General features: G+C 41.1%; 1 long non-coding RNA gene across 1 annotated transcript in view; it reads right to left on the reverse strand.

Moving 5' to 3' along the window:
- LOC123938610 overlaps positions 1-11,861 on the reverse strand; it is a 31,622-nt gene extending 19,761 nt beyond the window's left edge. Inside the window, exons 1-2 of the long non-coding RNA XR_006817750.1 lie at positions 11,774-11,861; positions 7,125-7,237 (exon numbers count right to left, since the gene is read on the reverse strand). This is a non-coding gene — a long non-coding RNA (uncharacterized LOC123938610). The remainder of the gene's footprint in view (positions 1-7,124; positions 7,238-11,773) is intronic.
- Between the last annotated feature and the right edge of the window lie 6,643 nt (positions 11,862-18,504).

An 18,504-nucleotide genomic window follows, 5' to 3' on the forward strand; every position in this document is an offset into this window, starting at 1 on the left:
ACCTCAGGTAATGTGATCCCCCCCCCCTCCTTGTAACCACTCTCTCCTTTACTTCCTGTCCTCATCCAGAGCAAGCCCTCTGGCTCCTGGTTCTTCAAGTTTATCTGCCCTCTCTACCCTGCCTTCCTTGGTCCTTGCAGTCCTCAAGCATGCTGCTAAGCCCAGCAACACTCTCCACTAGCCCTGCAGGACATTTATATCTTTAAGACAACTGGGGAGAGGGGGCCGTAGAGAAGATGGCCCACTTGTGTGGCTGGGCATCCTGTGTTCCTCCTGACTCCAGGCACCCTGAGAGCTATGTACCCCATGTCCTAGGGTTGCTGACCCTTCTCCTGGGTCACAAGTTGGAAAAGTTCCGAGAGTTTCAGAGTCTGCTGAGCTGAGAGACAACCCATGGCCTGTCCTGAGAGCCTGGAAGTTTGTTCTTTTGGAGTACTTCCTGCCTGAGTATAAGCACATGGTTATAGGTATACAGGAACAGCAGAGACTTCATCCAAACAACAAATTTCTGACATTAGAATTTCAAACAAGTCAACAAAAACCCATTGATCCTTATAGGGGGTTAAAGTGTTGACTGGACCCAGTTAAAGGAGTTACTAGATCACATAAAGACTTGGGAGACTAAGGAGACAGGATACTTGAAGGATTTTTTTTTTTTTTTAAATAAAGATGTGCTCTCACTCGTCACCAAAGTAAAAGACTGGGATCACCTAATGTCAAGAGAAATGGACATAAATGAGGCTCATCAGAAAGCCTGATGTGTGTCCCAAGGTAGGAAGAACCCAGTGGTCTAACTCCTTGCTGGCAAGTCACGTGAGAGTTGAGCTAGCAAGCCACCCCTGCTGCAGAGTGAAGACAGCTGCTGTTTCTCAACAGTGGTCCAGAAGAACATGCATGGATATTTCTTCCTAGATCAGATGTGGGCCAATGTGAGAGGACTGGCTGGAGGAGCCTCAGGACAGAAACAGAGGCAGAACCCTGGGCTCCTAGGGGCTGAGGAAGCGAACAGCTACTCACATGGAGAGCACATCTGCCTAAATCAAGGGAACTGCAGGTGAGACACCTCCCAAGAAACCAAGAAAGCCTTGTCAAAATCTGCTTTAAGTGGTTACCAGGCCCAGAGAGCTAGAGGTCATCTTACAACTTTAGGAACAGCACTCCCGCCCCTGACCACTTTTTTTGCCTTCTCCCATCCCATCCCTAGAAGAACCAGAGCTTCCAGGAACAAAGAGAGAAGGGCCTTCCCCTTTCAGAGCATCCCACCGGCACATGGCTTCACACTGCACTCCACGTAAGACAACTTTAAAGCAAGTTCCAAGTTTTAATTCTGACATAGGAACAGACACAGGAAACCCAGTGTGAAGTGACCATGGGCCTTTCTGTGGCCTGAGAATACTCAAGAATCCTGACACTTATTGTTTTTCACTTTTATCCTGAACAGAGTGAGAAATTCCCCACTGAACACATCTTACAGGGAGAGCAGAAGACATAAATATGCTCTCTGATTGTACTCCATATTCAGAGTACTGAATGTGTGCCATTCACATATGTGCCAAATGTTGTTTTTTACCTATAAATCTTCAATCGATCTACTTATTAATTCACATTTAAGAAAGGAATATAGTCATGTGACTAGGAATCCTGGAGACTTCAGCAATCCCTCTGTTTCAACAGCTGAAAATAGGCAGAAATCTGGAAACATGTGCTTTCATTTTCCCACTATTGATAAGTATCAGACAATATTCAGTCATTTATTATAACCATTTTCGTACTTTTCCTGAAATTATGTTTGCAGGCTTCAATTTGTTTTTACATAAAGACTAATTTTGACACCAGAAGCTCATCATAATATTCTCCCACTCCCAAAGGAAATAGTAACATAAACTTCTCTTCTTTCCCTAAGCTAATGCTTTAAAATGGAGTGGAATAAACACTGAGTTTGGGATTGCACATTGCTGCTCTTGGTTACAGTGCTGTTTTCTTCCAGATGTCTCGTATAACATTAAAAGGGCTTACTGGAAAACATATCACTTTGGCCAATTTATTGCAGGAAGCAAGGGCTCACTCAGACTAGAGCTGTTTTTTTTTTTTGTTTGTTTATAATAATGCAGCAGCTCATGGAAACGTGACAATGGGGATCCTGGGGCAGGCCTCAGGAAGCCACAGAAACAGAGCCGGAACCCCTTATGCAGTGCCTCAGCCTCTTTCTTTCCCTCTTCTGTCCTGACTCACCAGTTCCCCTACTTACTCACAGTATCTGCTTTCTCATAACTGCGACTTACTCGTGCCCATCATTTCTGCTGATCCTTCTGTTCAGCAATACAGTGATCTGAATCTCCCAGCCTTGCTGTTCTGAAATCCCAAAAGAGGGAATTTACCCAGCTTGTATTTTATAGCCAGCCCCCCAAGTCGTGGTAGCTGATCAGAACAATAGCAGAGGCCAGCCTTGGGTCAGGCACCCATCCCAGACCCAGCAGGTCTGGGAGCCAAGACCAGATGGTATGCAAATCAGTCACTGCCCACTCAGCAGAGACTGAAGGCATGGCTGGCAATGGTCAGTAGCTCAGGTACACATATAGAAAGTTTAAGAGCATGTCACTCCATCACATTCAAAAGAAATCAAGAGCAATGGTTTAGTAAGTTGATTTATACCTACTTATGCAAGTGATGAGGACGTGAACCAGGGCAATGGACGTTAGACAGACAGAGATAGCAGGACATGTTTGGGAGACAGGTTGACAAAACTTCATGACTGACTGGAGGGCTGTAGAGGTGGGGGGAGAATGAGTAGAAGAAAGCATGGAGTCTGGGATGACTGCCAGTCTTCTTGCTGTGGCTACTGGGTAAATCCTGGTACTTACTATTCCCCAACACAGAGAGTATAAAAGGAAGGGGAGGTTAGTTTTTGGTTGTCTTGGTGGATGGGGAAGATGGGACATGGTGAATTTGCCATGCTTGTGGGACATCCACGTAAAGATTAAATTTGCAAGTTCAGATCAGAGGTCTGCGCTGGAGATGCTGATTGGAGAGGTCCCCAGAATATGGCTGAAACTGCCTCCACTTGGCATTGGCAGAAAGAAGTAGACTAGGACTAAGCCCTGGGAAATACCAAACTTGACCACATGGACAGAGGAAAAGCCAGTAAAGGAAAATAAGAGTAAGAGGTGACAGAATGAGGAGTGAGGAAATGTCATGCAAGTTGTATTCTTTGCTGCCTTTGATTATATGATAGCACCAGGCATCATTCTGAGCAGGGAGGATAGAGCAGCAGATAAACAATCAAGGTTCCTACTCATAAGCTTACATTCTAGAGAAGAGACAAACAATAAAGTTATTACATCAATGGAAAGTAGTCATATCTTGAAAGTCAGCAAAGTTTTTCTCAGAATAGCTAACAGTACTTAATATTAAAAGAGTTAGGATGAGGAATTAAAAGATGACTCTGGATTTGAAAATTATATAGGTCCTAATCCCAAGAACCTGTGAATGTTACCTTATATACAAAGGGACTTTGCAGATGCCATTAAGTTAAGGATCTCAAGACAGTGAAATTATCCTGGATTATCCAGGTGAGTTCTAAATGTAACCACAAGTGTCCATATAAGAGGAAGACAGAGGGACTACACAAGAGAAAGTAAGTGATAGGACAAAGGAAGCGAGAGGCTGGAGTGATACAAGAAAGGGGTCATAAGCAAAGGAATGCAGGTGACCTCCAGAAGCTAGAAAAGGCAAAGAAACAGATTCTCCCCTAGAGCCATCAGAAGGAAGGTACCCTGCCAACATCTTGACTTAGGTCCAGTGAAAGTGATTTAGGACTTCTGGCCCATAGAACTATAAAAGAATACATTTGTGTTGTTTTATACCACCAAGTCTGTCGTCATTTGTTACAGCAGCAATAAGAAACTAGAGACTATACTGAGAACGATTTTGGTGGGGGAAAGGAAGAAGATACAGCCTGAAAGAAAACTGCAGTAGGATGATGAGTGGAAGGTTCAGAAAAGATTGCAGAATATCTATCTTTCAGAAGTTTTCAAACATACCTTTTTTAAAAAGACAACTAAGAGAACAAAAAGTTATCAGACAGAAGAGCTGAAGACTTGATTAACCGATTAGCTCAATACCCAAAAATGACATGCCACGTTAGGAAGTACCATAACCTTCAGCCTGTCTTAGAAGACCTCAGCATTCAAGCAGCAGAGTTCAGGGGTTTCTAGACAGACTCTGATACTGAGAGTAAACCCTGGCAACCAATCCTCATCCACTGATGGAGGTACCAGACCCAGGGCCCTTGTTCACCACAGAGACCAGAATACTTTGACACTATGACCCAAAATCCTGCATCTGGCACAGATTTTACATCTCTCTACTAATACAGAAATCCATGAATACTGAGGCACGGCCAACAAAGAATGGTCTCATCTGGCTGGTCTTTCATTTAGGGCCTGATGTTCAGCATTTTACCTCCCCTTTCAGGTTCAAAAAGGATGAGTACCAAAGCCAAAGTACTTTGGAATTATAAAGGCTAGAAGGACATAAACCTTCAGGAGAAGGGGAAAACATTAAAATCTTATAAAAGATGGAGAAGAAAAGCTCATAGAAGCAGTGCCAGCCAATGGATTATACACAAGAAGAATGCAGCCACAAACCCACACTGAGTGTCAAAGCCATCTTTCCCTCATGCCCAAATGTTGTATTTGAACTATTCCTGATGGAAAGCTTTCACCCTTAGAAACAAGGTAGGCCTAAGATTAATGGAAACATTTCTTAATAATTTATAAACACCAAGAAATAGGGAGGATTCAAGTTAAAGACCAGTTCAGCCTATGGCTGCACTGCGATACTCACAATTCAACAATGCAACCCACCTCCACTGAGAAACCCTGATAGGCTTTACTGCAGCACTGCATTGCAGAGAAGACCCCATCAAAGATCCCAGGTCTTCTTGACAAGGTCAACCCATGTTCTGCCCACTAAGGAAGGAAAGAGAGAAATGAACCATAGAAATCATTTCCCTTAAAACTGGGTTAAAATGAAAAAAACAAACAAACAAACAAACAAACAAAAACAAAAACTGGGTTAAAATGTACAAGTGCATCATGGGACTAGGTTAAACTATCAGCTGAGAAACTCCCTTGTTCCTTGACCAGGCAAGGGAGGCACTGTCATATGTTCCTTGTTAGGAATGTAATGTTGAAAAGTAAAAGTGGGCATCTATTCATGATCTGGTAAAAAAGAGGTATTAGAAGTTGGGAAGGAACTGCCAGAGGAGCTAAGTTCCAGGATTTAACTCCACCTCCCTCTATGTTCTTTGTAAAGTCAGCCTCAAAGTAAGGCCAGCATCATTCTTTTAAGGTTGGAGGAGATGAAGACATTCAGAAACTAGATTGTGGGATTTATTCCCATTGTGATTGCTGACTTCTAGTATCAGACTTTTGTTCTGCATGACAGCTCCCATCTTGCAAACTAGCAAGATTCTTGAATTTGGCAAGGATCCTGCTCTGTGAAGCATTTTCAAGTTGGAGTTTTTACCAATGTCACATTTCTCTAAGCCAGTAATAAAGAAAAGGTTGAGAGCGCAAAGGAAACCAGGGAGTTCTCACCTAACAGCATAAAACAACCTCCCAGCTGGCAGGGGCAGGCCAACACGTCCAGGGTGATCATAGTCTTTGAGTTATCGAAGTTGTTTTTTTCCCCCATCTCTTCATCTTACCAAGTAAGTGCAACAGCTAAAACATAATTAGCTATTCTCCCCACCTTTTGCTTGGTGGATTTAAAGTGGTATTTTCTATTTGTTTATGTGTAACTTACATAAAAAACATGATATTGCATTTCTTGGTTATGTTTTATAACTTCTACACATAGTGAGACCAAAGAAAGCCTTCAAGAGAAGTAAAGGACACTGCTGTCATTCTACATAAATTTTCCAGGAGTAAGCAAGAGTGGAACAGATAATTACAAATACTGAGAAAGAAGCATCATTTTGCCAATGGTGCAGTCTACAATTATGTGCAATTCCCTACTTAGACTTTTTAGTTATGCTGAACATTGGGAAAAAAAAAAAGATAAATGATTGGAAGGAGCAAAGAGTAAGGGGGAACTTGAAAAAGTGAAAGCAAGGGGTTCACTGAAATGCAGATGTCGCCACACCCTAAGGGGGCAAGTAAGAATTTGGTAGTCCCACTGGCACCCTATTGTCATTTTTTTTTAAACCATGGATTTGGGATCCTTATAATCTTCCTTATCGTTTTGAAGTCAAGAATGGTTTCTTCTGCTCACAAAACATGATCACGTTTCATTGGCATTTTTTTAATGCTCTGACTGGTTTTGCATATCTGGAAAAGATACATCTTCAACCAGTGGAAATAAATCTTTTTCTTCTCTGCCAAATCCATAATATGATCCTTTTCTATCACTGAAAGCACCATCAGATATGTAGACGTGCTTTGCTTGATTAGAAGTGTGCTGAGATTTTTAGTAGGAACAAGAATGTAGTTTGAGACCCAGATTAAGACATGTTCAGCACACCCTACAAATTATTTTCGGTTCTGTCCTGGAGGTGTTCCCTCAAGTCCCAACTTGACTGTGCGACCCATTCAGGGTTCACATCCTCCCAAATCTGGTGTTCCAGGGAGAGACTTTAAGATGGGTTGCAGCAGATGCCATTTAGATGATAACTAGATGGGTTTAGGGTGTTAGTCTCTTCAGATCCCTAGGTCTTCTCCAACCCCTCACACTGAAAATGAGTTTACCCCAGAATAAACTCAGAGGGGGAGGCAAATCTGAAAATGAGCAAACCATAGTATCACTCAAAGGCATCAGAAAATAAAGTTTCAGATTCTACAACAGGACAGACCTTTTTTCCTACTCCCTTTCATCACTTGTCAGTAAAATGTAGAACAGGAGAAGGGAAGTAACAGTGACACTACCTAAAGTTGTATGTCATTTTCTATTTTTCCCCAACTTCTATTTTTTAAACTATATATTTTATTCTTTCAGAAATCTGTGATATAAATAGAGCCAGTATTATTATCCTTATTTTTGAGATGAGAACAGTGAGGCCCAGAAAGGGGAAGCAACCTTCATCAGGTCATGCAGTGAGTCAAAGACGGCCCAAGGAATAATACCTGGTTCTGCTCTCATTTCATCCAGAACATCCAGAAAGCCTACTGGCTTTAAACATCCCTTTTCTCCTTCGCTCTCTGGCGGTGGTTCTCTTTTGAAAATGATCTCTCACCATCTGCAGAGTGAAGATGGATCCATGTTCAGAGTTGTGGAGAACTGTTGTTTAAAGGCCCCCCAAGGGGCCTGTTTCCATTGCTTACCTGCAAAGCCAATGTTTGAACCTGTGATGAAGTCCCTTAGAGGTATCTGCTGGGATTCCTCCCACCCGAGACTGCTGTAATTAGCTCTGCTAACAACTGTGATTGAACAGGGCTTGTTGTAGTCATTGTTCACTGACAGACACAGATAAGAGCCACATCTCAGCAAGTGGTGTTTTAAATGGTGTTTCCTGCTTGGTTAAACTCATGTACGGCACTTGTCAGGGATGCTATTCCTAAACTCTGCTAGCAGCAGGCAGTGTCATTGCCAATGCCTTCCAGAGCCCACGAAGATTCCCAGGGAATGTAGGGCCGTGCAGTGGAAGAGACTATTTCTATTTCACCTTGCCCAAGATCTCGCTGCCCTCCTTCATATGGAAAACATAGGTGTGGCCTGTCATGATTAAGAGAAAAGGGAGTCTTTGTCTTCCTAATCCTGTAGACTCCCACATTTCTATTTCTCTTATAAGAACACTTGTAAGTGAAAGTTATAATGTGTAGTACATGCAGCCAATGCTTTTCTGAGACTGTGCTCTTATTAGAAGCAAAACAAAATGCAGCTTATGAACACCTGCCTGATGAGGACCAAATCAAGAGGCAGCGTGGGTGTTGGATGAGAGGTGTTGCCCTGGCAGTAAATCCAAGTTGCTCACACCAAAGGAAGTGTTTCTAGGGAAGCTCTCTGAGCAAGAGATAAATACTTAGTCATTCAGAGTAAGCCATAAATGAGTGCTTCTTCTCCAACAAGGGAGGGTCTGATTCCGAAGAGCTTAAAAAATGGGTGGATAGCATTTTTCTCTTCAATCCATCCTTTTACTTACAATATACATTCCTTTGTTAAGAAATAAGAGTCTCTGTAATCGAACTCTTGTTGGCAAGTTGTTAGAGAATAATCTGTGTGGGTAGTGTTATTTCAACCATAGTTTTTGCATTGATTCTAAATAACTTAAGAAAAAAGCACCCAGACCCTTTATGTTCTAAAATACTGTGCTGTATATATCCTGTGACTTCTTACCTATTTCCCAGAGCCACCCAGTTTTAAGATTCAACTTCTTAAGCATTTCCTCTCATCCGTCTCCTTGTTTCAGTGTTCAATACTCTTGACACACCTGAAGGCTTCATCATCTCTTGCCTATGTGTTGCACAAGCCTGGCCTCCTCAATGGTCTCCCCTACTCACTGGCCTCCCAGCCCCATCTCCTATCTTTCCAAATCACGGGCCTGTTGAGACCACTTACCAACACATCATGGCTCTCTACTGCCTATAAAAACGAGGACCAAACTACAGAATTTGGCATGGTAGTAAAAAACCTGCATCTAGTCTCCACATACTGTACCATGCATATATCCTAAATCCCATCAATTACAGATAAACTGCCCTTGCATGAAAGCATCATCACTTTGATTATATCTCTAAGCCTTCCCTCTTCACAAAATCACCTTTTTTGTCTCAACTCAACTGCCATTTCCTCCAGAAAACTCCCCACCCTTTCTTCCAACTCAAATTAATCAATCACTCTCTCCAAGTTTGTCGAGTGCTAGATATACGTATATATATTAATGCTTTACTGAGATATAATTCACATACCGCACAATCCACCCATTTAAAGTGTACAATTTAGGGGTGTCTGGGTGGTTCAGTGGGTTAAAGCCTTTGTCTTCGGCTCAGGTCATGATCCCAGGGTCCTGGGATCGAGCCGCACCTCAGGCTCTCTGGTCAGCGGGGAGCCTGCTTCCTCCTCTCTCTCTGCTTGCCACTCTGCATACTTATGATCTCTGTCAAATAAATAAATAAAAATCTTTAAAAGGAAATAAAGTGTACAATTTAATGTGGTTTTTTAAGTATAGCTACAGAGCTATGTATCCATCACAATTTTAGAACTATTTATTTATTTATTTATTTACTTACTTATTTATTTTAGAGAGAGTGTGCATGCAAGAGAAAGAGACAGTGCATGAATGGGGGCGGGGAGGCAGAGGGAGAAGGAGAAGCAGGCTCCCCGCTAAGCAGAGAGCCCGACATGGGGTCTGATGCCAGGGCCCTGGGATCATCACTTGAGCAGAAGACAGACGCTTTTCTAAGCCACCTAGGTGCCCCACAATTTTAGAACATTTTTAATCACCCCAAAAAGAAACCCAGTGTAAGGGCCTATTTAGCCAGAGCGATTCCATCTGGTTAAACTATGACCTTGAATGACTTTGTTGTTTATACAGTAAAACTTAAAACTGTCCCTGTCCTCTCCTCCCAGGGACTTACTTAAAAACAAGTCCCGGAAACCAGTCCCAGGTAACAAAGCCCAAATACAAGGGTGGGTCAGGCCTGGTGGAGGTATCCAATCAGTGGGGACGCATACTGTCTCCCTAGCTACCAAGGAATATGGGCTCCGCCTTTTGAGCACCAATTCTGACCAAGGTGATAGGCTAGTTCAAATATCTACTATAGGGTAAATTGTAATTCAGTTGATTCAACTGGTCACTTATCTGTGACCTAGCATGATTGTGCAGAGTTCTCTGTGTGTTACAATCTCACTTGGCCAGGCCCAACCACATGGCCTTTGCCCTTAAAAGCTAGTCTGTAAGGCAGAGACAGGTGGCCTCTTTGTAAGAGACGGCTCTGGCTGGTCAGTTTGATTCTCGATGCTTGGCTCGAAATAAAGCTTTGCTTGACCTTCACTTTGTATCAGTCTCGCTCCTTTAATCACAGACCCATTATTGGGGGACCTTTCACCAGCACCCATTAAGAGTCCCTCCCCATCTCACCTCCCCAACCCTTAGGCAATCTTAATCTACTTTCTGTCTCTATAGATTTGCCTATTCAGGACATTGCCTATTTCATATAACTGGAATCACACAAAGTGTGGTTCTTTGGGACTGGCTTTTTTCATTTCACCTTTTTCAGAGCTCATCCATGTTTTACCATGTATCAGTACTTCATTTCATTTTATTATTAAATAAAAGTATGATATTTGGATATACCAGCTTTTATTTATTCATTTTTCAATTAACAACATTTGGGTTTTTTCAACTTCTTAGCTATTATGAATAATGCCCCATATACACTTTATCATTCAATATGTATGGTTTACTATTATAGAGTTTTTCTTTATTTGGCCTGAGTCTATTTTATCACTTATTGATAAACTCCTATGGACAAAGAACATTAGTTCACTCTGCAATTTCCACATGGCAAGTATTCAATAAATGTCTGATGGATGGGTAAATGGGCAAATATTAAAGTTTTTAGTGTTGGTTATTATTCAAGGTACTAGAAATAAAAATATTAGACTGGAATCAGTAATAACCCAAGAAAAGACACAAAGATTTACCTGGTATATTATAACAAACATGGGTGGTTCTTAAATAAACTTTAATCTCGGCCCTATTTCCTGAAATTCCATCCATGGATACAGTTGAGTCTTTCAGGGAGGCAGTTCCTTTGCTAATAATAGTTTTGAACTAGGTAGACAGAAGAAGTAGACAGAAGCCTGGAAGACATTAGAGTTTTCTCCTAAACTGACTCCATGGTGTCTTGTTGCTCTTGGCTTGTCTGAGGTTATTATAGTCTAGGATAGTGGTTCTCCACCCTGGCTGAGCATCACAATCCCAAATCCCACCATCACAAAGCTTTTATAAGATACAAATTTCTGGGTCCCACCTCCCAGATTATGGTTCTACCGCTTGGGTAGGGGCCCAGGTGCTCACATGTTCTCAAAACTATTAAGACATTTCTGATGCATAGCCAGGTTCAAGAATTCCTACATCAAAAGTTGCCCTGAGGTTAAAAAGAATTAATCATATAGAGTGTGTATGAGCACTTTACTCCTAGAGAGTATTTTACTCATCCTGGGATCATGCCCATTAATACTACCTAATGTTTATAAGGCACTTTTTATTTGGAAAGAGCTTTGCAGTCATCTTTTATTAGCTAGGCTTGCATGCTGGGTGACCTTGTACAAATCACATAATCCCTTTGTGTCTTAAATTTCCTCAAATGTAAACTGTTGGTGATAATACTAACCCACCCTCAAGGGGTATTGTGGAGACTAATGGGGGACTTTAAGGCATTCAGCAAACATAAAAATGTTACATGCATGCTTATTAGACAGGTATGAAGTCCTAGTCACAGCCTTTTAAAATGAAACAAATATCAAAATAAACTTGAACCTTTCCTACAACCTTCATCATCATCTCAAAGATCCTTTCCCAACACCATAGTATGGCAATGCTCCCTTTCCAGCAAGACTAATAAACTGACAAAATCTATAGTCACAAAGAAAGAGAGCTAATCATGGCAGCACATACGTAAAACACCCCTGAAATAAAGTTTGCTAACCTTCTCATTTATCATTTATAACGCAATTTAGAGATTATATCTAAAAAATACCCTCTTCTGAAAAATATTCTTAGAAAATATTTGTGCTTGTTCATACACGACTTGAAGCTGATGCTATGTACTCACTGTTGATGTTAAGCCCGAAGATGCTTTCTAGTTGGCTGGTTGTTTTTTAAACGGCTAGATTTAGCCTCTTCTCATCTCTCCCACATGGCTGAAAGAATATATGGTCAATGAGACTTCAAGACCTAGCTCAAGTTGGAGGTGAGACTGCAAGGCAGAACAAGTTCCCAAACTTGGAACCAAAGACAGGTTTTGTAAGGATAGTGACACACAACAACTAAGGGCTCATTTGCAATGTATTTTCAGCTTCATGGAAAAGGGTATCAGAAAACAGATACAGTTTTTCCTCTTTCCATTTGGCTTTGAAAGGGCCACAAAGCTTTCAAGGGCCAGGTCCCATTATATATTCCAGTTCATTTACAACTGAGTGGTTTCTGTGCCTCTGAATGGGAATTAGTGCCTTCATACCCACCACAGCTGATCTGAGCTATGAACTAAACAAGCACGATCTTTCTGGGGACACTTGACCTTGACTATGCTCTCTTCTCTCTGGGCTCCTGAGGGTTTGGTTGTATTCCCAAGAGCAGCTGTCTGCTTTAGTCAAGCTCAGGACATGCTAACAATTAAATTCCATTAAATAAATCTTTATTGAGTATTTATATCTGTGGATAGTACACTGTAGTGGTTACTGTGGAGGCTACAAAAAGTTCCTTGAGATGCTCTCAGTCAACAACTTTGGGTCCTTTAGACAGGACAACACCAACAACCTCCCCACAAAGACTCCCAGGGTAGTCAGCTGACATGCCGGTTTTCCGAGGAATCCTAGATTGGCCTTCAGCAGACACTGAGATGAAATGTCATTAACTTCTCACACAGTATTTTGCTACCTGCAATATCCTGTCAGACCCTGTTCAGAATTCAGAAGTTCCTGTGAAAAGAGCCTCAGTGCACAGAGTCTTACTGGTTGGGAAAGTCATCTATTATGCATAGTTACTGTTTTTAAAAATAAGGTTAATTCTAGCATGTTTCTTCGTCAATCCTCTTTCAGAGTTTCAGCAGTTTTGTTGACCATCTTAAGGGGAGAAAGAACCACACAGGCTTCATTTTAATAGTTAGGAGAAATTAATGCTAATACATGCCTTCAGTGGGATTCACTTTGGTATCTTGAACACTTTCTTCCATCAATATGGAAAATCCCCAGAAGTATATATTGTGATTTTTTTCTCTGTAAAGAGATGCAAATGGGTACAATGAGTTGTATGATTTCCTCTGAGTCTTTCGAAGGTTTGTTTTCTCTGTCTCTCAAGGTAAGCATCCCTGCTTTGCACATCTAGAAGCCAAGATAACATGGATTAGTTTCCTCACTTTTCTCAGTGAAACTCAGACCACCTTGTCCCAGACCCCTGCTCTCCTTGAAAGCACAGGAAAAACTTACAGCATTTTAAGACAGAGGAGAAATCAGATACAATTTTCTGGTCCAGTGCTTGTTTTCCATGTCTTTCACATGGGCTCCTTAAGATCTTAGATAAAATTTAATGATCCTCACAAGTTTACTTTCTTTCAACTTCTTTAAAAAACAAACAAAAAACATGGAAAAACACTCAACTATTTACTTGTGAATATCACTTAGGTCATAAAATATAATCTGGGCAAAGCCAAACAAGGCACTAGAGGGTTGAGAGACAAGGAGAATGCTATACATTGAATTTAGGAATTTGAAATGCCCCATTTCAGTGATTTCCCATTTGTCTTCATGCAGAGGGTCAACACTGGCCTCTCGTTTGTAGCAGATATTTTGCTCTAGAGGAAGATTTCTCTGATCATGGACAGGAATTTTGCAAAGAAACTCTCCACAAAACCGTATCAATGAGAAGCACCCTATTAACAAATGTTAAAATTTTCGGTTTCACTTTTTATGTCACCCAAGTACACACCTACCTCCTGAGAGCATCTCTTTCTTTATAGGAAGATTTAAATAAGCAATCTTTTTCCTTTCTAAGTATTTTTGGATTAACAATAATACTTCTCTCACTTGTATTTTAGTCCTGATGATTAAACAGTAAAAATGCTAATTAGTAGCCTGCATCTGGAGAAGAAAAGCTATTTCTTGATGGGCAAAATTTAAGTTGAGATGGAGACCTCACAGGGCACTACGATAAACAGGTTGGGTTGCATGCTAAGGGGAAAGGATTAGGGACCAAATTGACCAACTCCAGAGAGAGATTCTGGTTAAGTGGAAGGACTAAGCTGAGATCCAAATATATTACAGAACCAAGACTAAAGTTATCAAAACGCAGACATTTGTTGTTAACTGGAGAGCACAGAAAATAGGGGGAAATACCCTGTATCTTTCTTTTTGACCCACAGCTGACTTTAGAAATCAAACAACTTACATGTTAATAAAATTTTCTTTTTCTCCTATTCACTTTTCATTTCTAGAAAGACACTGAGCTAGGGTGAAGGGTAGAGTGTTAGATGGGCATCATGAGGACAGTATCCAGAATCCACACCCCTTCTTTCCATAAGTATCTACGAAAAAGTCAAAGGTGCTGCTTTCAAATTCCACATCTGTCAGTTATTAATTCCATGATGGTGGGCAATTCTGAATTTCTAAATGCATTAGTTTTCACATCCACTTGAGAAGGAATAATAATATGCATCTTGTTGGAATGCTGCAAAGGTTAGAAAAGGTATGAGAAAACATCTGGAGACTAAGCGTATATTAGCACTCAGTACATGTCAGAATAATGAGAGAATAGATGGAGTCAGAGAGGAGTTGAGCTCCCATTGCCCACAGGCTAAAATCTATATATTTAGCTGGGTATTCAGTGTGCTAAAAAATTTGCTCCTTTCTCCTCACCAGCCCTTTGCTGACAACTGTCCTGCTATAATCAAACATTCTTCAGTACTCCTTGAATTTGCTCACATTCCTGTCTTGGTCTCTGGCATTCTGATCATCCTCAGCTTCCATCTGCCAAAACTCTACCCATCTCTCAAGGACCACAAATCCCACTGTTTCCAGGAATTGTGGGGGACTCACCTTCTCCTCCTCTAAACCCTGGTCCTTACTGTCTAGAGACATAATCCACAAAACACTTAGTGCCCCAGCAGACTCCCTACAAGGCAGAAACCACGGATACGGTTCCCATCGCTGTGCACTCCACACCATGGTGCCTTGCCAAGGGTAGATGCTGAATAGACTCATGATTGAATAAATGCACGATTTCTCACCCTGCCCCTGTTGCGTTCTTGGACTGAACACTTTGCCTCCTTCAGTCTCAGTTGCTTCAGCTGTGAACAGAGGATAACAGCATGGATGTACTCCCCAGGTGTGCTGGGAAGAATAAACCAATGACTGAAAAGCAATTTGAAAATGTAAAATGAAATGCTATATATAAATGTTACATAATCAAAATCATTTCCCTCTGTATTATGTTTTATTTGGCTTTATATCTTGGAGTCCTTTGTGGGTTTCAGAATCTCACAGATGCAAAACCATCCACATTAGCACCTAAATTCTCTTGGGTAATAAACGATTGTGTATATTGTAGCTCACGGCTACTTTTCCCTGGCATACTTACACATGAATCTGTCATAATTTGGGGTATTCATAATAACTAATGATACAATTCATTTCTAAGGGATAATCCATTTTTTCCCTTCTTTAGCCAGTTACTGTTCCCATACTGCTGCCTCAAGGGAACTAACTTCCATTAAACCCCAAATCCAGATGATGAGCACACTGTTTAGAAGCCACAATTGAGATTACGGTCTGAGACCTGGAAAACAGTTTGGGATTTTGAAGCACTACTTGTTTCCTGTGGCTCTTTCTGTCCCCAATTCTGAATCCCTTGTTCCCTTTATTGTAATGTATGTGTTACCAACTGCTCAATGCAGCCTGATTTCCTGGTGCCAGGAAAGATTGGATTAGCCCTTTCCACAGGAAAACAGGCAATGCTAGTTTAAAAAAAAAATTACTAAAGGAGGCTTCTGACTTTTAAGTCCACTGCAGGATATGAATCCTAGAAAGGTCCTTCCAAGAAGATAGCAACTCTGAGGAAGAAGAGACAGTAGCAACGTAAGAGGGTGACTGTTGGCATCAAGTGAGCAATTCGATGAAACGACATGGAACAGTGAAGGACACAGGGTGAGTGCTCAGTAAACTTTAGGAATTGTCATTGGCAGGTGGCCCACTATGAGCGCAGCCCTGTGCTAAGTTACAGAAAGCTTCTCAGCTGAGATTCATAAAAAACCAATGAGGAAAACTCAACACTCTTCATCCCCACTCCATTTGGCTCAGAGAAGCTCAGCACCTCATCCACGGTCTCAAACTTAGGAAGGAATGGAAAGAAAATCCAACTTTCAGTCTTTCGTGTTTCTAGAGCCCATATTCTCTGTCCTATTTCTTAGAACACTCTACTGTTCTAAGGGTTGGGAGTCTATTTTTCCTCCCTTGAATATATGACCCTCTCTTTCCAAATTCCTTAGTGTTATTTATTCTGTTATGAAGTTTTAAAATTGAGAGTATTTTTAAATCTCTTCTAGTGGCCCTTTGACCAATGTGTGTAGTTTTATCTATCATTTTCCCAAGACCATGTTAGTCTTTCATCAGACTTGTACTCACAGTGACATTTTTAAGAAGTTCAGTGTAGTTTTTCTTCCAGGGCACATGTGAGGAAATCCCATGTTTTTGTAGAATGGAGGCTTCCCTTTCTCATGCATTTCTGCGAACACATTTTTACTTGGTTGGACCTGTGGCAGTAACACTCACAGGGGGTGCCTGGGGGCACTGTCACTTAAAGCATGAGACATCACTGTTTTGTGGGTGGTAGCACCCTGGCTACAGACATTGTGCCAGAGCAATCCCTGTTACAAAACATCTCCTAGTTGTGGTGTACAAACTAACACCATACTTGAGTTTGCAAAATCGCCTACATGATATTTTGTCCTCTACATGCCAATTAATATTCCAAAAAGCCTTATCATGAGTTATCTCTCCTCTCTGTGAGATTAATCGGAAGTATTGTTGCAGTTTCATAGTTGGGAAACTCAGGTATGGGAAGGTTAATGGCTTGCCCATAGTCTTAGAATGAACCTACAGCATAGCGGGTATTAGAATCTGCTGCTTCTGATTGCATTTCCTTGCTAAGGTGCTTTAGCTCAGCCTGTTCAAATTCTGAATAATTTTCAAAGTGAATACATGTTGAGAGAGGTAGTGGAAATGGAAAAAGAGGAGAAAAACACCATTAACTTATGCAAAGCTTCCAGAAACATTTGGTAATCAAAGAACAAGGATTGTGAGGGCTCTTTTTCCTCACTTCCATTTAAAGAATGAAAGGACCATAATCCAATGAGATTAAAATGAATAGAAATTCCAAGTGTAGAGAGGAATTGTTCTGTCCACACTCTTTTCCTATATCAACATCATTTTGTTCTTTTCAACAGTGACTACTGCTATAAATGTCATGCATTTACAGTGCTTTGTAACCACTGTCACCGCGTTCCCCCTTAAGCAGCTAAACAGAGTAGGCCAGTACTGCTACTGTGGTTTTATGGCAAGGAAGCAAGAGTAAATGGAGGTTAAGTGATTGTCAGCAGCACCTGGAGCTCAGATTAGAACCCACCGCTCCTATCAGTCACACCCTTTGGAAATTTAGAAGGTTCCAAAATATTGTTTCAGTGTCAGAGATGGGTGACAGTGCCTGAAGGCAAATTTGCTCATCACCCACACCACCACCACACACCACCCATACCACCAGCCCTGCTTCCCAGGTCTCATGTCAGTCTTTTCATTCCCAAGCCATTCCATAAACTTTCTCATCCCTTTGAAGAAAAGAAATTTTCTTCAGGGAAACAGGTTAGTACTAAAAAGAGGTGACTTCTGTGCCCAGATTTCCATAGTTTTCTGTTTGTTTCATACAGATAGGACTATAATGAGTTCTTACACAAGTAACAGATCTCCTTTTCTCTTGTAAAATATGGAGATGGCTGAAACTCAAGAGATCAGTGGGAGAACGACAACCAAAGGAATAAATCTGTGCCAGAGTGATAAACTTTTGTCAAATACCAATTAAAACAGAAGACGGTAATGAAAATGTGAATGAGTCTAGACGTGCTCTTACATGTTATCCATTCTATAAAAGAAAATGAGACCAATTACTTGTCTAAGAACCCATGGACAATCACGTCTGTATGAAACAAACAGACGGAAAACCTTGGAAATCAGGAAACAGAAGTTTCTCATCTAGTTCTAACTTACTTCATAAAAAGAAATTTCCTATTTCCTTTTTTCATCATCTAACAAATACTATAGCAAGTACAGTCAACAGCCGATGTTTGGCTCCTATTACCAAGGTGATTTCTAAAATAATCACTAGCATCTGTGAAAAACCTTTACAGGGTGTTATGATAAACACTGTTGGCCAACTATCCAGGAGTGGAGGGAAAAAAGGATCCAAGGAAAGACATTTTTCCCCATGATCCTCCCACCCCAACCTAGGCAGAGACCTGGTTTGTCCATTCAGGTGATCTACAGCTAATTTCTTGTGGGCAAATGCCATTCTCTCAAGACACAAAGCAGCATGGTAAGCAACTGTTTAAACTGAATGCAATGGGCTCCCTTGTCTGTACATGTCTTTTGATCCACTAAATGAAGAGGGGTTTAAATACATGCAATTTGTGCATCACAAGTCAATTTTCAGGGCATACTAAGGACTGTCCAGACCCTGATTTTCTTGCCTGACAGCCTGCCTTATGGACCTTTCCCCACTGAGATGGAGAGCTGAGGAAG

Source organism: Meles meles, chromosome 3 (assembly GCF_922984935.1).
Source record: "Meles meles chromosome 3, mMelMel3.1 paternal haplotype, whole genome shotgun sequence".
Classification (NCBI taxonomy): domain Eukaryota; kingdom Metazoa; phylum Chordata; class Mammalia; order Carnivora; family Mustelidae; genus Meles; species Meles meles.